This window comes from Nerophis ophidion, linkage group LG12 (genome assembly GCF_033978795.1).
Source record: "Nerophis ophidion isolate RoL-2023_Sa linkage group LG12, RoL_Noph_v1.0, whole genome shotgun sequence".
NCBI lineage: Eukaryota > Metazoa > Chordata > Actinopteri > Syngnathiformes > Syngnathidae > Nerophis > Nerophis ophidion.
This window is the reverse complement of record NC_084622.1, coordinates 65,247,672-65,272,175: the sequence shown is the minus strand read 5'-3', so window position 1 is coordinate 65,272,175 and position 24,504 is coordinate 65,247,672. Positions and strand designations below refer to the sequence as shown.

At 40.8% G+C, this 24,504-nt stretch overlaps 1 protein-coding gene across 1 annotated transcript in view; it reads left to right on the top strand.

Moving 5' to 3' along the window:
* The window catches only part of cdh13 (cadherin 13, H-cadherin (heart)), a 795,802-nt gene that overhangs the window by 421,243 nt on the left and 350,055 nt on the right, over positions 1–24,504 (top strand). The window lies entirely within an intron of this gene.

The following is a 24,504-nucleotide window of genomic DNA, read 5'->3' as shown; positions in this document are numbered from 1 at the left end:
GCGCCTAGAAATTCTGTCCATAAAAGTTATGAACAGAATCGGTGACAAAGGACAGCCTCGGCGGAGTCCAACCCTCACTGGAAAAGTGTCCGACTTACTGCCGGCAATGCGGACCAAGCTCTGACACTGATCATACAGGGAGTGGACCGCCACAATCAGACAGTCCGAGACCCCATACTCTCTGAGCACTCCCCACAGGACTTCCCGAGGGACACGGTCCAATGCCTTCTCCAAGTCCACAAAGCACATGTAGACTGGTTGGGCAAACTCCCATGCACCCTCTAGGTCTCTGCCCAGAGTATAGAGCTGGTCCACAGTTCCACGACCAGGACGAAAACCACACTGTTCCTCCTGGATCTGAGGTTGGACTATCCGGCGTAGCCTCCTCTCCAGTACACCTGAATTAACCTTACCATGAAGGCTGAGTGTGATCCCACGATAGTCCTCAACCGCATGTTTTATTTAAAACCACTTACTTAATGCCCTCAGTTTCGAACCGTCCTCAGAGTAGAACAATGCCTTTTTAGATTATTTTCCCAGTGAAGGAGCTCTCATGTCTGTTTTGACCTCTGAACCCTCAGTCTCCTTCCTCCACTGCTGATGTTCATCACTTCCCCAAGTGACTGATGATGCTACATGTTTGAAATATGTTCTTTTTTCTTGCATAAGGAAGCCCGTTCTTAACCTTTTGGGTAGCAGTCTGTCTTCTGGTGTGGTTCCCTACCTTTTTTAAACATGCCGTGGTTTAAGCCCCTTTAAAGAAACCGGCTCTGGACCATTCCATTTTAGCTCATTTTAGTGCCATTCCTAAGCTGGCCTTCCTCTCCAAGATAATATTGTTGTTTTTTTTACCCAGCTGTCTTACAGTCTGGCTTTTAACCCCTCGATTGTACTGAATAGTGTTCTCCCGATACCAATATTTTGGTACCGATAGCAGTACCAAAATTATTTTGATACCTTTTGATACTTTTCTAAATAAAGGGTACCACAAAAAATGCATTATTGGCTTAATTTTAACAAAAAAATCTTAGGGTACATTAAACATATGTTTTTTATTCCAAGTTTGTCCTTAAATAAAATAGTGAACAAAAAGATAACTTGTCTTTTATTAGTAAGTAAGCAAACAAAGGCTACAAATGTAGTCTGCTGACATAATCAGTAACATATTGTGTCATTTTCCATTCTATTATTTTGTCAAACTGATTAAGGACAAGTGGTAAGAAATTCATTATTAATCAACTTGTTCATTTACTGTTATCTGCTTACTTTCTCTTTAACATGTTCTATCAACATTTCTGTTCAAATGTAATAATCACTTATTCTTCTGTTTGGAAACTTTACATCAGTTTTGGATGATACCATAAATTTGGGTATCAATCTGATACCAAGTAGTTACAGGACCATTAATTGGTCATGTTCAAAGTCCTCAAAAACAAAAGAAGATCTGCAGCCAAAAAATACAGACGCAATCATAGTAGTCTCGAGTAGATCCGCTCCTTTACAGTGGATGTCAGGTGTAGATCCACACCTCTGGTTTGTTGACATGTTGACGCCGGTGAGCTACGGTGTGTAGTGAAGCATGTTTAGCCATTCCTCGTCCTGCAGGGATGACACTTGAAAGAAAATTACTTTATTTGTCGACATGGAGGCGAGGATTAGTGATTTAGAAGTCACTAAAACACTGCAGACTGGGGCTGGACTTTAGCCGCTAGCTTGCTAGCCATGTCCTAAAGCACCTCTTCCTGAGGGCGTTTCAGTGTTATAACTTCACCTTTATCTTTAGTTTTTAAGCCAAAATGCGTCCGTTCTCCCTTTTCTGTCCACACACTGTGTCTGTTTGTAAGTACTCCGTGATTGTGCACTGCCGAACATGCTTGCCTGCTCGTAAACCAGCAATCACCCGACGTGTTAATTTGATATTGCCTCAAGGGCCAAATGAAATTACACGGCGGGCCAGAGTTTGACACCCATGCTTTAAACAATCTAATTTCATTGAGAACCTGTTGTGGTGAAGATAATGTCCTTTTAGTTTTGTTTTTTTTTAATTAATAAAAAAACATTTTATTGAACAAAGAAGAAATTAAAATAAATAAAAAAACAGTTACATAGAAACTAGTAATTAATGGAAATGTGTGAGTGTGAATGTTGTCTGTCTATATGTGTTGGCCTGGCGATGACATAGCGACTTGTCCAGGGTGTACACCGCCTTCCCCCCGAATGCAGCTGAGATAGGCTCCAGCAACCCCCCCCGTAAACCCGAAACCAACAAGCGGTGGGAAAATGGATGGATGGATTGAGTAAAATTAACTGGTAAATTTAGTATTATTAGTGGACCAACAGCACACACAATCATGTGTACTTCATGGACTGTAACCCTTGCAGACTTTATTAATATACAAACGCAGTTTCCATATGAGTTGAGAAATTGTTATATGTACTGTAAATATAAACAGAATACAATGATTTGCAAATCCTTTTCAAGCCATATTCAGTTGAATATGCTACAAAGACAACATATTTGATGTTCAAACTGATACACTTTTTTTTTTTTGCAAATAATCATTAACTTTAGAATTTGATGCCAGCAACACGTGACAAAGAAGTTGGGAAAGGTGGCAATAAATACTGATAAAGTTTAGGAATGCTCATCAAACACTTATTTGGAACATCCCACAGGTGTGCAGGCTAATTGGGAACAGGTGGGTGCCATGATTGGCTATAAAAGCAGCTTCCATGAAATGCTAAGTAATTCACAAACAAGGATGGGGTGAGGGTCACCACTTTGTAAGCAAATTGTCAAACAGTTTTAGAACATTTCTCAACGAGCTATTGCAAGGAATTTAGGGATTTTACCATCTACGGTCCGTAAAATCATCAATATATTCAGAGTATCTGGAGAAATCACTGCACATAAGCAATGGTATTATGGACTTTTGATCCCTCAGGCGGTACTGCATCAAAAACCGACATCAGTGTGTAAAGAATATCACCACATGGGCTCCGGAACACTTCATAAAACCACTGTCAGTAACTACAGTTGGTCGCTACATCTGTAAGTGCAAGTTAAAACTCTACTATGCAAAGCAAAACTCATTTATCAACAATATCCTGAAACACCGCTGGCTGGGCTGGGCCCGAGCTCATCTAAGATGGACTGATGCAAAGTGGACAAATGTTCTGTGGTCTGACGAGTCCACATTTCAAATTATATTTGGAAACAGAGGACGTGGTGTCCTCCAGAACAACAAGGAAAATAACCATTCAGATTGTTATAGGTGCAAAGTTCAAATGCTGGCTTTTGAACCAGCATGTGTGATGGTATGGGGGTGTATTAGTGCCCAAGACATGGGTAACTTACACATGTGTGATGGTATGGGGGTGTATTAGTGCCCAAGACATGGGTAACTTACACATGTGTGATGGTATGGGGGTGTATTAGTGCCCAAGACATGGGTAACTTACACATGTGTGATGGTATGGGGGTGTATTAGTGCCCAAGACATGGGTAACTTACACATGTGTGATGGTATGGGGGTGTATTAGTGCCCAAGACATGGGTAACTTACACATGTGTGATGGTATGGGGGTGTATTAGTGAACAAGACATGGGTAACTTACACATGTGTGATGGTATGGGGGTGTATTAGTGAACAAGACATGGGTAACTTACACATGTGTGATGGTATGGGGGTGTATTAGTGAACAAGACATGGGTAACTTACACATGTGTGATGGTATGGGGGTGTATTAGTGCCCAAGACATGGGTAACTTACACATGTGTGATGGTATGGGGGTGTATTAGTGCCCAAGACATGGGTAACTTACACATGTGTGATGGTATGGGGGTGTATTAGTGAACAAGACATGGGTAACTTACACATGTGTGATGGTATGGGGGTGTATTAGTGAACAAGACATGGGTAACTTACACATGTGTGATGGTATGGGGGTGTATTAGTGCCCAAGACATGGGTAACTTACACATGTGTGATGGTATGGGGGTGTATTAGTGCCCAAGACATGGGTAACTTACACATGTGTGATGGTATGGGGGTGTATTAGTGCCCAAGGCATGGGTAACTTACACATGTGTGATGGTATGGGGGTGTATTAGTGCCCAAGACATGGGTAACTTACACATCTGTGATGGTATGGGGGTGTATTAGTGAACAAGACATGGGTAACTTACACATGTGTGATGGTATGGGGGTGTATTAGTGCCCAAGACATGGGTAACTTACACATGTGTGATGGTATGGGGGTGTATTAGTGCCCAAGGCATGGGTAACTTACACATCTGTGAAGGCACCATTAATGCTGAAAGGTACATACAGGTTTTGGAGCAACATATGTTGTCATCCAAGCAACGTTATCATGGACGTCCCTGCTTATTTCAGCAAGACAAGGTTTACAACAGCTTGGCTTTGTAATAAAAGGGTGCGGGTACTTTCCTGGCCCGCCTGCAACCATCGAAAATGTGTGGCGCATTATGAAACGTAAAATACGACAGCAGAGACCCCGGACTATTGAAGGACTGAAGCTCTACATAAAACAAAAATGGGAAAGAATTCCACTTTCAAAGCTTCAACAATTAGTTTCCTCAGTTGCCAAACGTTTATTGAGTTTTGTTAAAAGAAAATGTGATGTAACACAGTGGTGAACATGCCCTTTCCCAACTACTTTGGCACGTGTTGCAGCCATGTAATTCTAAGTTAATTATTTTTTGCCCAAAAAAAAAATAGTTTATGAGTTTGAACATCAAATATCTTGTCTTTGTAGCATATTCAACTGAATATGGCTTGAAAAGGATTTGCAAATCATTGTATTCTGTTTATATTTACATCTAACTCAATTCCCCATCTCATATGGAAACGGGGTTTGCAATTTGAATGAGCAGTTATCGTATTCCCCAAGCACACCGTCCGTCTTTGTGCTCAGCAGCACACAATGACCTCTGTCCCTCAGTTCCTCTCACGGATTACAGTATAAAAATGTGACCGATCCTATTTGTTGCAACAAATGCAGCCAATCTCTCCGGGCTCTGCGGCGGTGCAGCATCCGTCACCCGTCACTGTCGGCCCAGATCCTCTTAGCCGGCCTGTCTATTCCTGTAAGTCTGCCATATTTCTGGCATTAAACTTGAGCCAGACACCCTTTCTCACTTTCAGTACAAAACCTCCATTGCAGTGTGTTGTTGTTGTTGTTGTTCACTTGGCTTATATGTGGGCTATTCTGGTTCATCCCTTTGCCAACACTGTCTCTTTAGCTTGCACCTATGTGACAATAAAGCTTGTCCTCTCGGTCGTATTTTATGGCTGCTGCTCCGTGGGTTGTAACGCCATCGCGAAGAATCAAACTTAATGGGATGGAGTTTTCTACAGCACCAGGCAAGAACCCGATATCAACATTTCCAGGTAGCGGTAACTTGTGGATTTAGATCTAAATCTCTCGGTATAGCTCGGTTGGTAGAGTGGCCGTTCCAGGTTTGATCCCCGCTTCCGCCATCCTAGTCACTGTCGTTGTGTCAAGATACTTTTCCCACCTGCTCCCGGTGCCACCCACACTAGTTTAAATATAATTTAGATACTGGGTATCACTATGTAAAAGTGCGTACAGTCACTATTATGTTAGATCCACTATGGACTGGTGTCAGGTTCAAACACTGATGACATCTATTAAACAGACAAGAAGCAAGGAATCATGCAGAGACAGAGTTCAATATAGCTCATGAGGAGAACGCATGGCGCTGCACACTTAGTCACAGTCTCGCCCTACGCTCTAAGGTTCAGCTCCCGCGTCCCTCTTTTTATTCCATAGTCAACTTCACTGAGGCCGCCTCTAAAAGGAGTGGTCAGATATATTAATCAAAGCAGGTCCAGGACGCACAGTACATGACGGAATGGGTTGGGGGTCTTGTGATTTCGCCTTGTCGCCGCTTCGTCTGCGTGTTGTCATTTTATCTTTGTTGAGGTCCCTGAAGTCTCTGTCTCATCTGCGTGCTGTCATCTTATTTCCGTTGAGGTCCTTGAAGTACTTGGCTGTTAGCGGGCTAAATAAAACGAAGATAACGTCTGTGGCAGAGGCCACCCCTCAGACAAGAAGTTTTGTCTTTGCATAGATTAGAAAAAGTCTAACTTCCGCACAATAGCTAATAACCAAAGCAACAGACTTTAAGCATACTAAAGTTAGTGTGATAATATGAACATAATTATTCTAACATTGGACTCTCACTATTATGTTAGATCCACTATGGGCTGGTGTCAGGTTCAAACACTGATGACATCTATTAAACAGACAAGAAGCAAGGAATCATGCAGAGACAGAGTTCAATATAGCTCATGAGGAGAACGCATGGCGCTGCACACTTAGTCACAGTCTCGCCCTACGCTCTAAGGTTCAGCTCCCGCGTCCCTCTTTTTATTCCATAGTCAACTTCACTGAGGCCGCCTCTAAAAGGAGTGGTCAGATATATTAATCAAAGCAGGTCCAGGACGCACAGTACATGACGGAATGGGTTGGGGGTCTTGTGATTTCGCCTTGTCGCCGCTTCGTCTGCGTGTTGTCATTTTATCTTTGTTGAGGTCCCTGAAGTCTCTGTCTCATCTGCGTGCTGTCATCTTATTTCCGTTGAGGTCCTTGAAGTACTTGGCTGTTAGCGGGCTAAATAAAACGAAGATAACGTCTGTGGCAGAGGCCACCCCTCAGACAAGAAGTTTTGTCTTTGCATAGATTAGAAAAAGTCTAACTTCCGCACAATAGCTAATAACCAAAGCAACAGACTTTAAGCATACTAAAGTTAGTGTGATAATATGAACATAATTATTCTAACATTGGACTCTCACTATTATGTTAGATCCACTATGGGCTGGTGTCAGGTTCAAACACTGATGACATCTATTAAACAGACAAGAAGCAAGGAATCATGCAGAGACAGAGTTCAATATAGCTCATGAGGAGAACGCATGGCGCTGCACACTTAGTCACAGTCTCGCCCTACGCTCTAAGGTTCAGCTCCCGCGTCCCTCTTTTTATTCCATAGTCAACTTCACTGAGGCCGCCTCTAAAAGGAGTGGTCAGATATATTAATCAAAGCAGGTCCAGGACGCACAGTACATGACGGAATGGGTTGGGGGTCTTGTGATTTCGCCTTGTCGCCGCTTCGTCTGCGTGTTGTCATTTTATCTTTGTTGAGGTCCCTGAAGTCTCTGTCTCATCTGCGTGCTGTCATCTTATTTCCGTTGAGGTCCTTGAAGTACTTGGCTGTTAGCGGGCTAAATAAAACGAAGATAACGTCTGTGGCAGAGGCCACCCCTCAGACAAGAAGTTTTGTCTTTGCATAGATTAGAAAAAGTCTAACTTCCGCACAATAGCTAATAACCAAAGCAACAGACTTTAAGCATACTAAAGTTAGTGTGATAATATGAACATAATGATTCTAACACTGGACTCTCACTATTATGTTAGATCCACTATGGGCTGGACTTTCACAATATCATGTTAGACCCACTCGACGTCCATTGCTTTCGGTCTTCCCTAGAGGGTGGGGGTTGCCCACATCTGCGGTCCTCTCCAAGGTTTCTCATAGTCATTCACATCGACGTCCCACTGGGGGGAGTTTTTCCTTGCCCGTATGTGGGCTCTGTACCGCGGATGTCGTTGTGGCTTGTGCAACCCTTTGAAACACTTGTGATTTAGGGCTATATAAATAAACGTTGATTGATTGATTTATTGATTGATTGATTGAGAGAAAAGCGCTATATAAATATAATTCACTTAATTTGACTTTCAGGGGTTAACAGGAATATAAATAACAACTTGAACATTTACATCTTTATTCTACAGTGTCACGTGCTTTGCAAAACCGGGCGTCGTTTGTACGTGTGATGAGAACAAAAACAAATGTCTACTGCCGAGAATGCTGATACTGAGGAGCTTATAATAGCTATGAAAGTGGCATACTGTCATCTACAGAGACGGTATGTCCAACTAGTGTTGTCCCGATACCAATATTTTGGTACTTTTCAGTACTTTTCTAAAAAAGGGGACCACAAGAAATTGCAGTATTTGCTTTATTTTAACAAAAAAAAAATCATAGGGGACATTAAACATATGTTTTTCATTGCAAGTTTGTCATTAAATAAAATAGTAAACATACAATGCAACTTGTTTCAGACAACAGTTGCTTGCGTTTTCGCCGTTTTGTGGCCGGTCTAACCTACGTGGCTCACCTTCGACAGCGTCTTTTCTCCGTCATCTTAGTTGTAGCGGTGTAGCGTGCAAGGACGGGAGTGGAAGGTGTCAAAAGATGGAGCTAATTGTTTTAATGAAATTCAGATTTTACCTTAATTCAATAACGGAGCAGCATTTCCTCATCCGGAAACAACAACAGGGAAATGTGTCCTGTGAAAAACCGTCTGACCGGAACTCTCTAATAATTAAAGTTCCTTAGGTGAATAATATAAACTCACTACACCGGTATGTTTTAGCGCTTTCATGGCGTGTTTACTGACCGATATAAGTAAGAACTTTACACTTCTTTATATTAGAAATGGCCACAGCAGAGGATGAATGTCCCATAACAAGAATATAAAGAAAAAGAAGAAGCTTATCGACTATGGGGTCTACACAGACTACAAAGGCGGAAGCGCACAATTTTCAGGATTCATGCAGATCCCAAATACACATCAGCAGGTACCAGAAGGTAAGAAACGTTGCTAGGGGACGGTGTGGCGCAGTTGAGAGAGTGGCTGTGCCAGCAATCTGAGGGTTCCTGGTTCGATCCCCACTTTTACCAACCTTGTCACGACTTGGAATAAGGAGTGGACCCCGATGCAGAGAGGAAGTTCCAAAAAATGCTTTTATTTTGAAATTACTTTTAACCTCCAGAGCAAAAAGTATTTTGCATCAAATAATTAACAAAAAATTCCACGGAAATAATTCCGAAAAAGATAAATCAAAACGAACTACAACAAAGTCGTATCTAATATAAAAATAACATAAAGCGCTCCAACAGGAGGAAAAAACAAAAAGGCTATATATATATATATATATATATATATATATATATATATATATATATATATATATATATATATGTATATATATATATATATGTATATATATATATATATGTATATATATATATATATGTATATGTATATATATATATATATGTATATATATATATATATGTATATATATATATATATATATATATATATATATATATATATATGTATGTATATATATATATATATATATATGTATGTATATATATATATATATATATATGTATGTATATATATATATATATATATATGTATGTATATATATATATATATATATATGTATGTATATATATATATATATATATATATATATATATATATATATATATATATATACACACTATATACGGATAAACAAAAAATCACTCAATCAATGAGGAAGAAAAGGAATTTAGAAAAACACAAACACTCACCAATTAGGTTGGACGAAGGCTATGTAACAAATGGCGCTCGAACGAGGAAAAAGTGAACTCAAAATTACAGCAAATGATTTCTCGATTCAAAGAAGAAAACCAAGGAAAAAGCAAGACAAGGATATCGACTTGAACATGGGCAAGGACGCTAGAAAGACACGTAAACACGAGACGATCTGGCACAGCACAAGGGGAGGCGTGGTCTTGAATAGGACATGAGGGTGATGGGAAACAGGTGGAAACAATCAAGTGTCAGGGATGATGTCAGACTGGTGACACAAAAGGAAGGACCCGTGATCTGGAACAAGAGGAGTGAATGGGTGAATGTGGAAATAGTGTCAAAGCGCTTTTAGTACCTTGAAGGTAGAAAAGCGCTACACAAATATAACCCATTTATATTTATCATTTTACTTTTGCATAATGCAAAACGAAACAGCATACATTTTTTACCTTATACTCACACCATAATAATACTCGTATGTTGAAGCAGAGTACAATCCATCAAGCGGTGTGGCTTCATAGCTTAACAAAGTTGTACTAAAATATTTTAAATGGTTTCTGAGCACTGTGTGTAATGTCCTATATTGATTTTGTTTACTTGAGTCATATAGCCATCATATTGCAGTCTACACGTAGCTCTTATGTTTGACTGCCATCTACTGCTCACTCATATCATCACATAATGTACCAAATAAAATTGCTTCAAGGTCGGTAAGCCAAACCAGAATTATTCCGTCCTTTAAGTGCACCGGGTTTTGAGGCACACTATCGAGTTTTGAGAGAGAAAAAAAATATTTAAAGTGCACCTTATAGTCCGGATAATAAGGGATTGATTATATCATACTGAATTATTCCAAACATGCTGGGTAGGTGGCTGTTCCTTAACTGTTGTATCACAAATGAAGTGGATAAAGACACTAAATTACGACATACAGCATATGCCGCTACATCACTCTCTTTAAGCAATGATAGAGTGCATTTTTGATTAGAACACCATTCACAATAATTAGTTTTAAATTGGAATTGATTCAACAGTTCTTAGAAGTTGCACATGGAATTTTTTTTATTTTTTTTATTTTAATTGTGTTGTACTTCACTGATGCACAAAGACGTTAAATCGATATGTCAAGGTAGCCGGCGGATTACTCAAGTATTTTCATTACGAGCAAATGTCAGAAGTTCATAGCGCTTGTTTTTTTTCAACCAAATCACAATAGTCGTATTGAACAAAAGCATGCTTCCACGTCTTTAGCCGAGGTCTTCTGTTGGAGTGTTTGCAGTTTTCCGCAAAGCACGTATCGCTTTATCAGTCTCTACTCAGTCAAGAGTGCTGTTCTGCAAAAAATATTGCAAAGAGGCAAGTTCGGTGAGGACTGGGGATTGGCAATGATCATAACATTCCTAGTCAAGGACAGGCACCGAATTATGTGCTTTTATAGGCATTGATCGAATTCCGTCAGTACCACTGGGCATGGATTCACGGCACGTTTTGAAATATATTTATTCGCCATGACGTCAAGTTCAGTTGCAGGCTATACAGCGGCTCAAACACTCGGCGAGGAAAATGTTCACTCAAGCGTCGATTAGAGCGGACTCAGCCAAACTGCCTCTAGGTCAGGGGTCTCAGATACGCCGTATTTTTGCGGCCCCCACCTTAATATGAAAGTTTAAAGTTAGTGCGGCCCACGAGTTTCATATGAATAGCACTTAACAGCGTTGTGTTATTTGTGTTAAAATGGCTTTTTCAACGTTCTGAATTGCCTACCCCTGCAGTAGTGGAAAAGCGGCAAGTGAGTGAAAGTGCCATAGAGACAAGGGTTTTCTTACGTGCCCGGCTGCAGTCATACCGCAACACCTGTCCATCAGTAATAACAGTCCCCGATAACCTCTACCAATTCAAATTGTTTTTTGTTTTTTTTCATTGTTTAATTTGCATTGCCTCACACGATGAACACTACATATATTTCTATATGACGCCGGATAAAACTCCGGGAGCCGTCACTTTTTTGCGCTCGCTATCCAGGTACTTTACTGGCTATTATCCGCCGACCACTGTGTTGCTGTAGGGAGGGAAAGCGGAACGACACACATTGCGGAAATAACATTATTCTCCGTGCATCGGCTAAATATTATATTTTGTTTTATTTTAATCTTCTATTATTTTCCTCCCATTCGCCCCCCCTGTTTACTTGTATCTCACATTTTTTGCAAGGGGCGCTGGAAGCCAGCAGACCCGTCAGCGATCCTGTTCTGTCTCCCGGTAATGTTTGTCTGATCTTGAATGGGATTGTGCTGAAAATTTTAACTCTCCTGAAGGAATAAATAAAGTACTATCTAATTTAATCTAATCTAATCTAAATACAAATATATTCCATGTTGAGGAATACGCACATTTTTTTTAGTAAATCTTTTCGGCCCAGCTTCACCCAGACTCTGCGTCCTGTGGCCCCCAGGTAAAGTGAGTTTGAGACCCCTGCTCTAGGTATTGTTGCAATTTTTCATGCCAACAATGCAAGTATGCCCGATAGAAAAAATGATCAAATGTCCTGTTCAGCCACTCAAACAAATCATATCGTTGATGATTTGATTTACAAAAGAGAAGTATTGGATATTTCTCTTGGTGCATTTTTTATAGAGATAATGGCTTTTTTGCCGATATCCAATATCCTGATTTAGAATTGTTGAAGCAGAGCACACAATTCCCAAACAGGCTGAATATTTTGAAGTTGGAACAGTTTCAATCAGATGAAAAATGTTGGCGTTGTAGAACTTTGAAGAATTTCCCATTCGTTGTAATGGGATTCTCCCCCAAAATTTGGGAATTTCGGGAAAAGCGGGAATTGTTTTTGAAAATGGTAAAAAACTTGAATGGTCTGAATGACTTAAAATGTTTGGTGTTGGAATTTTTTTAATCGATTAAAAAATGTTGGATGTCTTTTATTAGTAAGTAAACAAACACAGGCTCCTAATTAGTCTGCTGACATATGCAGTAACATATTGTGTCATTTATCATTTATTATTTTGTCCATTTATTAAGGTAGTGGTAGAAAATGTATTATTCATCTACTTGTTCATTTACTGTTAATATCTGCTTATTTTCTCTTTTAACATGTTTTATCTACACTTCTGTTAAAATATAATAATCACTTCTGTTGTTTGATACTTTACATTAGTTTTGGACGATACCACAAATGTAGGTATCAAGCCCATACCAAGTAGTTCCAGGATCATACATTGGTCTTATTCAAAGTCCTCATGTGTCCAGGGACATATTTCCTGAGTTTATAAACATAATATAAATAGAAAACAAAATATGTTGTGATGCTAAAAAATATTGATGTAATCATAGTAGTATACGCTAGTGTAAATGGTATCATTACAGTGGATGTCAGGTGTAGATCCACTTATGGCGTTTCTTTACATTGTAACGCCGGTGAGCTACGTCCTGCAGGGATGAGATTTGTAGGAAACTTACTATATTTGTCACCATGGATTAGTAATTTAGTGTTTTGAGGGTGGTGGACTGGTACTTACCGGAGGTGGTATCGTACTGAAAATGATTCATTAGTATTGCGGTACTATACTAATACCGGTATACCGTACAACCCTAGTTGTAACAGTTGGATTTGGATATCAGGATGTGTCTCCAGATTATATTTAGCATGGTGGCTAGCCATTAGTCCTGTTTGTGCAACTCCAAGGACAAGCCGATCAGACGGTTGTGTGGGGGTCCAAACCTTTCGCCGTCTTGTTACGGCAGTGCAGTCTTTAACGCACCCCAAAGAGACTCCACGGAAGGCGACCAGTCAATGCCAGTCGGCGAGGTGGACACTATGGTCTATGGTCTATGGCCTCTGGCTTAGCCAGTAGCTAATTGACCGGTCTCCCAAGACGAGCCCCTGTCGCTTTCCTCCGCCGTCACAGGCTGTGCAAGTTCTCGATTCGTGGATATCACCGACAATAAGCAGCTCTACCCTGGATCACTGCGGTAACAAACGGTTGAATCCATGCTTTGTTGTTAGCGAGCTCCTCCAAGTCTCTCTCCTCAGTAACGTTAGCAAGCTGCCCTTCACTGATTGCCTTCTCTTTTCCGGGTGAGAGCAGATGAATGCCTGCTAATAGCTTCTCAGTTTTATTCACTGAGCCGCTGGTACAGAATTAGGGGGATTTTCTGGAGGTAATTAATTGAAGTGTCTTTTTAAAGGGAAAGTATCTTTTGTCTTGATTTAGAGAGTGGAGTCATTAGTTGGAGCTTCAGTGGTTGGAGAACACAGTAGATTGAGAACAACCCTGTAGTGTAACTTGGGTCATTGGGAGAGTACTTGATGCCGTATTATTTCTTAAAATAAATTGTATCTATTCAAAGAAAAATACGCTCCTGTGGAGAAAAATCAAACCCTTATCTACAACTATTTCAGAATCATGTTTTAACCATGAATATTCTAGCGGGAACTCTCATTCAACCTTTTTTCGACTACGCATGCACCTCCTAAATCAGGGGTCGGGAACCTTTTTGGCTGACGGAGCCAAAAAGCCAAATATTTTAAAATGTATTTCCGTAAGAGCCATATAATATTTTTTTTAACACTGAACACAACAAAACGCATGCATTTTTAAGTAAGACCAACATTTCTAGAGTAAAATAGGTCTCTTATTCTTTGTATTAACATTGTTATTCTGAAGCTAACTGTGGAGGTGGCGTGACCTGCGAGCCTGCAGCGAACTTGGGTGTGCCAGCACCGGCCTCGAAATCAGCTGCAGGTGCGTCGATGGCCCACTTGGGCCTTGTAATCTAATCACCTGTCGCTCTGTTATAAGCAGCAGCCAGGAGGAGAGACGGGGTTGAGGCTGGAGCCAGAGCGCGAGCGAGAACGAAAGAGAAAAATACAATGGCTGGAAAGCAACTGAGAGACTTATTGAAAATCAAAAAAATATTGTAACCCTGAAACAGGCTCTCATGTCGGTGCTTGGTGGTCCGAAGAACCTCCAGGAGGGCAAACCCCACACTAACCAATAATAAATAAATAACTTCTTACCGTTAATGCAACTTCTTGAACAGGTGCGGTAGAAAACGGCTGGATGGATTAAAAATGCATGAGAATGTTTTATATTTTGAACATTATTTTTAACACTGTGATTACAAGTGGAATTATTCATTACTTATCGTGTTAAGCAACGTCAGCTCAGATTTATCAGAGAGCCAGATGCAGTCATCAAAAGAGCCACATCTGGCTCTAGAGCCATAGGTTCCCTACCCCTGTCTTAAATCCTCAAATCTAGACTCCAAACATCCCAGAACAAGCTAGTCAGGTTACTTCTCGACCTCCACCTCAGATCATACTTCACTCCTACTCATTTCCCCAAAGTGGGCTGGCTCAGGGTGGAGGACAGAGTCAAACAACTTGCACTGAGCCTAGTCTATAAAATCCGCTACACCTCCTTGGTACCGAAGTACATGTTAAACTACTTCCTTAATGTAAATGACCGCCATAACCACAACACCAGGGGGAGCTCCACAAACCACGTTAAACCCAGATACCGATCTAACAAAGGTCTTAACTCATTCTCTTTCTATGCCACATCAATGTGGAATGCACTCCCAACAGGTATAAAAGTAAGTGCATCTCTATCATCCTTCTAAAGTGCACTAAACGCACACCTGCAGGCAACTACAACCCTAGACTAACACCCTCCTCCATTCACATCCCACCCCCCGGATTGAAAATAATGTAAATAATTCAATGTATATACTCTGATGTTTAACCTGTGTGATGACTGTATGATGATGACAGTATATATTTGTACCATGAATTGATTAACGCGGACCCCGACTTAATTGTACGTAATATGTACTGTACCGTGCCACCTACTAATAAAAGTCTCAATCAATCAAAAAACAAACACATGACTACTACGAGCAGCTATAGTGAACTTGAACAGTAGTAGGCCTTAAAGGAAATATGTTGTTTGCTTTTAAAAAACACTCATTTGTGGGTTACATTACACCCGGCCCCCTAAGTCAAAAAGTTTGGGGACCCCTGGTCTGCAGTATAAACAAAAGATAGCCAATCCAGTTGAAAACAATTGTCTTTCATTTTCATTATTTCATGGCATACACACTGTCAAGCTTGCCACTGACAGTTTGTTTGTGTTTTAGTTTTTCCTCTGTGTGTTTAGTATTTCCTGCCCTTAATTCCTGTTAACACTCTTATTTTGGTTCAGCTTCCTGTTTGCCTCCCTGAGTGCTTTGTTTCCCCTCAGCTGCGGCTGATTGGCACCTGGCCACACCTGGTGTCAATCAGCCCGCTCCTATTTGTACCTGCTTTGTCTTCCAGTCAGTGCTGGATTACTGTCTTGTCGTTGCTACATCTCGCTCTTGTCGTTGCTACCTGTCTTGTCGTATCTTGGCACCATAGCGGTAAACTATATTTTCCTTAGATGTTTGTAGTTTACTGTTTTTTATTCCCTGCTTCCAATTTGTTCTTTATACAACACGTAATGACTTCTGTTCCTGGTTCTGTTTATGCTAGCCTCCATGCTAAGCCCTATTTGTTTTTGCTAGCTTCCATGCTAAAATCTGTTTTTTTCAAGCTCCCACGCTAGCTTTCTTATCCGCCTCGTGCGCACTTTTTGTTTGTACCTTTTGTTTGTTTTTGTCTTAGTGTTTTAAATTAAATCACGTTTTCTCACTCCATGCCTGCCTCCTTCTCTGCATCTTGGGGGTTGTCACCAACTAACTTTGACACACACACAACTATCTATACTTAAATCAAGCATTCTGCCAAGCATTCTGTACATATTGGACAGATATGAAGATAAAAACCAAACACACACACACACACACACACACACACACACACACAGTTAATACATCATTTGTCGCTGGTTGAAATGAGGTCTAGTGGCATCATCATGTTCAACTTTGGTATGACATTTTGTTTGGTTTAATAACTGAGCTTCCTCTGAACAATATGGTTTCCGTTGAATGTTGTGCACATGTTCCTCATTTTTCTTTTAATCTTGTCATTATGTATCGCACATCTCGAGCCTATTCATACCCAGAGCCAAAGCGCGAGAGGGGGCGTGTTAGCGAGGCGACCCATGGGTCTATTAAGATCAACACATCTAGTCACACATCGGGGAGTAAGCATATCTTCACCAGCCAATTTACTCTTGCAAATTAACCTAACTTATGAATTATTTTGGTCCGTGGGAGGAAGCGATATCAACAAAGACAACCCACACAAACTAAAACCCGCTAAAATGATGTACAAAACAAAGTATAAACTGCTAACCAAAAAAATGTACAACACTTATTCTCAACTGATATAGAAATATAATATAAAAATGTAATTTAAAATGTGTGTGTGCATGTACAATACTTTAGCATATCCGTGTGTGTGTCATGTTTTGTGGTCACCTTCTGTTTGGTTTTGGACTCATTGTGCACTCTTGTTTGTTTTGTCTACCATGACAACCATTAGCTCACCTGATTCACTTGGACTCACGCACCTGTGTTAAAGGGGAACATTATCACAATTTCAAAAGGGTTAAAAACAATAAAAATCAGTTCCCCAGTGGCTTGTTTTATTTTTCGAAGTTTTTTTCAAAATTTACACCACCCGGAATATCCCTAAAAAAAGCTTTAAAGTTCTTGATTTTCGCTATCTTCGAAACCACTATCCATTTCCCTGTGACGTCATACAGTGCTGCCAATACAAACAACATGGCGGTTACCACAGCAAGATATAGCGACATTAGCTCGGATTCAGACTCGGATTTCAGCGGCTTAAGCGATTCAACAGATTACGCATGTATTGAAACAGATGGTCGGAGTATGGAGGCAGATAGCGAAAACGAAATTGAAGAAGAAACTGAAGCTATTGAGCAAATAGCTATTGACGCTATTCGGTCATAGCATGGGTGTACCTAATGAATTGGCCCATAGCATGGCTGCCTTATTAGCATCGCCGGTAAAATATGCGAATCAAACGATCAGGACTTTCGCATCTTGTGACACTGGAGCAACTTAAATCCGTCGATTGGTAAGTGTTTGTTTCGCATTAAATGTGGGTATCTAGTTTCAAATGTACATATGGCTAGCCTAAATAGCATGTCAGCATCGATTAGCGTAGCATGTTAGCATCGATTAGCTGGCAGACATGCCGTGACCAAATATGTCTGATTAGCACATAAGTCAACAACATCCACAAAACTCACCTTTGTGATTTGGTTGACTTAATGGTTGCAAATGCATCTGCAGGTTATCCATACATCTCTGTGCCATGTCTGTCTTAGCATCGCCGGTAAAACGTGGAGACACTCTGGTACATTCAATGGGGGTCTGGCGGCAGATTTCTTGCCAGTGGTGCAACTTGAATCTGGCGGCAGATTTCTTGCCAGTGGTGCAACTTGAATCCCTCCCTGTTAGTGTTGTTACACCCTCCGACAACACACCCACCAGGCATGATGTCTCCAAGGTTCCAAAAAATAGTCGAAAAAACGGAAAATAACAGAGCTGAGACCCGGTGTTTGTAATGTGAAAATGAAAAAGGCGGGTGTGTTACCTTGGTGATGTCACGTTCTGACGTCATCGCTAAAAGACCAATAAACAGAAAGGCGTTTAATTGGCCAAAATTCACCCATTTAGAGTTCGGAAATCGGTTAAAAAAATACATGGTCTTTTTTCTGCACCATCAAGGTATATATTGACGCTTGCATAGGTTTGGTGATAATGTTCCCCTTTAATCACGTCACTATTATTTAAGCTTGTACTTGCCAGGCAGCCGGCCATGTTCTGTTCATTTTCTTCATGCCATAGTTCATGCTTCATGCCCTGCACGTAAGTTTGTTTATTCAAGTCACAGTTAGCGAGTTTTTCATGTCCTAAGTTTTTTACCTTTGTGGTAGTTTTTGTTTTTTTAGCCAAGTTTGTTCTCCGCCTTGTGCGCGCCGTTAGTTTGCACTTTTTTATAGATAAACTAAAATATGTATTTACCTTCATGCCATGTCCCGTCACCTTCCTTTGCATTCCGGGGAAAAAAAACACACCATAGCCCCCGTTCTGACAATTCGGAATTAAATTATGGAATGGATTAAGCAAAAAAAGTTAAACAATGTACTAATATATGATCCCGTTTAAGATGTTGTTTAAATTACAAGGGCTTACAAAGTACAAGAAAGAAGAATTGTCAGCAATACCTTCAACGTTATTGAAAACAAGATATTCTTCATCTCGTTATTTTAATCATGACTGACTTCATTATCCATTGCAAGAACTGCTGTATTAATCATTCGCTTATTTAATTGTTAGCAAAAAAAAAAGACAGTAAGTGAGTGAATATATTTGTAAATGTTCTGAAGTGTGAAAGGTGTCGGCTTAAATAAGCTTTGCTTCTTTCTTACTCCTTTTTGGACATGACGCAAAGACAAATGATATTAAAATAATTCACGTTCATGTTAAAAATAATTAAAACTCAATCAATCAATAAATCAAACAATATTTCTGATTTTAAAAAAAGTGGGCGGGGGGACAAGCGGTAGAAAATTGATGGATGGAAGGGTCTGAATGTTTTCTACATCCAACATTATGTATGATTCGACAGGAACTGACCTTTTTTTGTAAGACGGTTAATGAATGATGGGTACTTTTGTAGTTATTGACCAATATTTCTACACAATAACTCAAATATGGTAACACTAGCAAGCCGTAGAGAATATGGAGAGTTTTTTTGTTCCAGAACATATTTTGATCTGTTAATTAGTGAAGCATTTTCTGACAACTTATGTTGCATAATTTTATGTAATGTGTTTTAAAAAAAAAGGGACAAGCGGTAGAAAATGGATGGATGGACGGATGTTAAGTACATTTTTTCATCTATTATTACACCTACATTTTTTTATGAAAGTTTACTTTGTCAAGTGAAATCAAGAAGGGAGTGGAAGTAATCTGGAATTTTTTCTTAATTTTTCTTGATACAAGTACCGTATTTTTCTGACTTTTCGCAAAATCATTAAATTTTACCAAAAATCAACGGTGCGCCCTATAACTAATGTACAGAACAATTCTGGTTGTACTTACCGACCTCCAAGCAATTTCATTTGGTGCATGGTAAAATGATAAGTGAGACTAGTAGATGTTAGTCACACATAAGATATAGGTGTAGACTGCAATAGGACGCCAGTAAACAATACCATTGAAAATGAAGAACATGACACACGGCGCTCAAAAATCCGTCAAAATGTTTCAGTACGACTTTGAAGCCGCACCGCTTGATGGATTGCCGGCCCATCACGGCTACCGTAGTCTTGCTATGGTGTGTGTATAAGAACCGCAGAATGGCACACATTAGCAGACATATTATCTGGCGTTTTGTTTCACAATATTATGCAAAACCAACCTGCTGATGTGTATTTGAGATCTGCATAAGTCCTAAAAATTTGCGCAGGTCCGCTACTGTAGTCTGTGACGATGTTTTAGTCGATAAGCTTCTTATTTTTCACCATCTTCTTGTTATGTGACATTCACCCTCTGCTGTTGCAATTTCAAACTTCTAAAGGCCTTATTGGCCACATTTGTGGACAGCACATTTTAGCTCTTATTTCCAAAATAATGTACACTACTGAATTGGGGTATTATGGCCACTTATGTGGACACTTATACTGCCATCTGGTGGAGTCAGAAGAGTATAACATACAATTGGATTCGGAAAAATAAAGTGTAAAAATAACAATTAGCGTGTTACTAAAAAAGAAGTACACATGTGTTACTTATGGACTCAGTACATGATATAAAAAGATGATTCTTAGTTTTTATTCTAATTCGGGTCCAAAAAGCCCAAATAGCAAAGAGAAATTAAAAAAAAAAAGGCATGCAAACAAACAGCTTAGGCCTTAACAGGATAAAGCAGTGTAAAGTTATAACGTATATTTTTGCCATGAAAACACTAAAACTTACCGGTGTAGTGACTTTACATCATTCACCCAAGGAACTTTAGTTATTAGAGAGTTCTGGTCAGACGGTTTCTCGCGTAACACATTTCCGGTGTTGTTGTACTCCTGAACCACGGATGAAGAGATGCTGCTCCGGTATTGATTTAAGTAAAGTCTAAATGTCATTAAAACGGTGTAGCTCAGTTGGTAGAGTAGCCGTGCCAGCAACTTGATGGTTCCAGGTCCGATCCCCGCTTCTGCCAACCTAATCACTGCCATTGTGTCCTTGGGCAAGACACTTTAACCACCTGCTCCCAGCGCACACCCACATTGGTTTAAAACATTCTCTAGTGCTTTGAGTCACTAAAGAAAAGTGCGATATAAATATAATTCACTTCACAAATCACAACCATTTGACACTTCTTCCACCCCCGTCCTTGCACGCTACACGGCTACAACAAAGACGACGGGGAGAAGAGGCTGCCGAAGGTGAGCCACGTAAACAGCGCTTCTTGAAGCGACTGCCAGAAAGCGGCTTGACGATGATCTGTAAAACATAATCTATGCAACGTTTTGACCAAAGAACCACCATTACATGTGATGTAGACCACAAGGAAGTGTTTGACATTTAGGAAAAAAGAATCATAATATGACCTAGGGCTGCAAATCTTTGGGTGTCCCACGATACGATTCAATATCGATTCTTGGGTCGCGATTCGATGATTTATCGATTTTTCCGATTCAACGCGATTCTCTATTGAAAAACGATATTTTTCCAATTCAAAACGATTCTGCATACATTCAATACATAGATTTCAGCAGGATCTACCCCAGTCTGCTGACATGCAAGCAGAGTAATAGATTTAAAAAAAAAAAAAACTTTTATAATTATAAAGGAAAATGTTTTAATCAACTCATTGCAATAATGTAAATTTGTTTGAACTATTAAACAAACCAAAAATATGACTTATTTTATCTTTGTGAAAACATTGGACACAGTGTGTTGTCCAGCTTATGAGATGCCATGCAAGTGTAAGCCACTGTGACACTATTGTTCTTTTTATTTATTTTTATAAATGTCTAATGATAATGTCAATGAGGGATTTTTAATCACTGCTATGCTGAAATTATAACTAATATTGATACTGTTGTTGATAATATTCATTTTTGTTTCACTACTTTTGGTTTGTTCTGTGTGGTGTTTGTGTCTCCTCTCAATTGTTCTGTTTATTGCAGTTCTGAGTGTTGCTGGCTCAGGTTCGGTTTTGGAATTGGTTTGCATTGTTATGGTATTGCTGTGTAGTGGTTTGTTGGATTGATAAAAAAAAAAATAATGATTTTTTTTAAAAATGAGGATCGATTCTGAATCGCACAACGTATTCGAATCGATTTTTTCCCTCACCCTTATTACGACCCCTTTAATGCGCCTTATGGTCCAGAAAAACTGCATATTTATTTCCCTTTGCATCCGTTGCTTATTCCTATTTTGCTTCTTCCTAACTTGTTTCCGTGAACAATGTAAGTCATAAAGCATTATAAAGTATTTCAAAGTAAGCAAACCATCCTGTGTGAGCGCTCTCTATTCTCTTCTCCCACCTGTGGACAACGACTGTAATTTTTCTACATTAAGCCATCCGCCGTAGCGTTACCATGGCGCGGCTTCCCGTTGCTTCTGTTAACGCACAGTGCAGACTTTACATTTAGGAACATCGAGTGCATTTCTTCATGGTCGATTTGGCCGTAGAATCACGCTGGGCAGAATCCAACATGGCCTGCTCTGTAATTTAGCACACAGCAAGATTAAACTTCCTGTCTGAATTGACCTGCCTCCCCAATCTTTGTTTCCGATGGTTACTGTACTAAGGAGCCTCGCTTTGCTGGAACGTTAAAACCAGGACACGTCTCGGCATGTCTTGAGGTGTCCCAGCCACGACGTGATTAGATGTTCTTTTCATGATGGAGATGTGCGCCGTGGCTGTTGACGTTTCCCCTAAATCAATACGCCGTCAGTTGTAATTCTGTGATTAATTACTGTAGAAAATGTACATGACAACCCACCAAGTATGCAAAACAATATGTTTTTTTAAAACCTTTGGCATTCATTAAATTTATAACAACAACAAAAAAAAAAGAGTACCGTCCATCCATCTTCTTTCGCTTATCCGAGGTCGGGTCGCGGGGGAGGCAGCCTAAACAGAGAATCCCAGACTAAATGGTAAATGGGTTATACTTGTATAGCGCTTTTCTACCTTCAAGTTAAAGTAGCAATGATTGTCACACACACACTAGGTGTGGTGAAATGTGTCCTCTGCATTTGACCCATCCTCTTGATCACCTCCTGGGAAGTGAGGGGAGCAGTGAGCAGCAGCGGTGCCGCTCCCGGGAAACATTTATGGTGATTTAACCCCCAATTCCAACCCTTGATGCTGAGTGCCAAGCAGGGAGTTAATGGCTCCCATTTTTTTATAGTCTTCGGTATGACTCGGCCGGGGTTTGAACTCACAACCTACCGATATCAGGGCCGACTCACTGGGCCACTGAGTAGGTACTCAGGTAGGTACTTTCAAGGTACTGAAAGTGCTTTGACACGATTTCCACATTCACCCATTCACAAACTGATGGTGGGTGCTGCCATGCAAGGCCCTAACCACCATCAGGAGCAAGGGTGAAGTGTCTTGCTCAAGGACACAACAGTTGATCTGGTTGATCCTGCCAGTGGCTTATGCTTGTCTCAAAGATTAAGCCATGCAAGTGCAAGTGCTAACGAGTTTGACAGGGGAGGGGAGGTAATGGGTCCCATTTTTTTATAGTCTTCGGTATGACTCGGCCGAGCTTTGAACCCACAACCTACCGATATCAGGGCCGACACACTAGGCCACTGAGTAGGTACTCAGGTAAGTACTTTCAAGGTACTCAAAGTACTTTGACACAATTTCCACATTCACCCATTCACAAACTGATGGTGGGTGCTGCCATGCAAGGCCCTAACCACCATCAGGAGCAAGGGTGAAGTGTCTTGCTCAAGGACACAGCGGACATGACGAGGTTGGTAGAAGGTGGGGATTGAACCAGGAACCCTCAGATTGCTGCTTCACCCACTCTCCCAACTGCGCCACGCCGTCTAAAATACTCCCCGTCAGGGAATCAAACCCTGGTCTTCCGCGTGACAGGCGGAGATACTGTCCACTATACTAACCATCCATCAATCAATGTTTATTTGTATAGCCCTATATTACAAATGTCTCAAAGGGCTGTACAAACCATTACGATTACGACATCCTCGGAAGAACCCACATAAGGGCAAAACTCACACCCAGTGGGCAGGGAGAATTCACATCCAGTGGGACGCCAGTGACAATGCTGACTATGAGAAACCTTGGAGAGGACCTCAGGGGTGGGCAACCCCCCAATCCCCCCCCCCCCCACTCTAGGGGACCGAAAGCAATGGATGTCGAGCGGGTCTAACATGATACTGTGAAAGTTCAATCCATAGTGGCTCCAACACAGCTGCGAGAGTTCAGTTCAAAGCGGATCCAAGACAGCAGCGAGAGTCCCGTCCACAGGAAACCATCTCAAGCGGAGGCGGATCAGCAGCGTAGAGATGTCCCCAACCGATACAGGCGAGCGGTCCATCCTGGGTCTCGACTCTGGACAGCCAGTACTTCATCCATGGTCATCGGACCGGACCCCCTCCACAAGGGAGGGGGGGACATAGGAGAAAAAGAAAAGAAGCGGCAGATCAACTGGTCTAAAAAGGAGGTCTAACAAGACATCCCTCTTCCCAATGTGTCCTGGGTCTTCCCCGTGGCCTCCTACCGGTCGGACGTGCCCTAAACACCTCACTAGGAAGGTGTTCAGGTGGCATCCTGACCAGATGCCCGAACCACCTCATCTGGCTCCTCTCCATGTGGAGGAGCAGCGGTTTTACTTTGAGTTCCTCCCGGATGGCAGAGCTTCTCACCCTATCTCTAAGGGAGAGACCCAAACTCATTTGGGCCGCTTGTACCCGTGATCTTATCCTTTCGGTCATGACCCAAAGCTCATGACCATAGGTGAGGATGGGAACGTAGATCGACCGGTAAATTGAGAG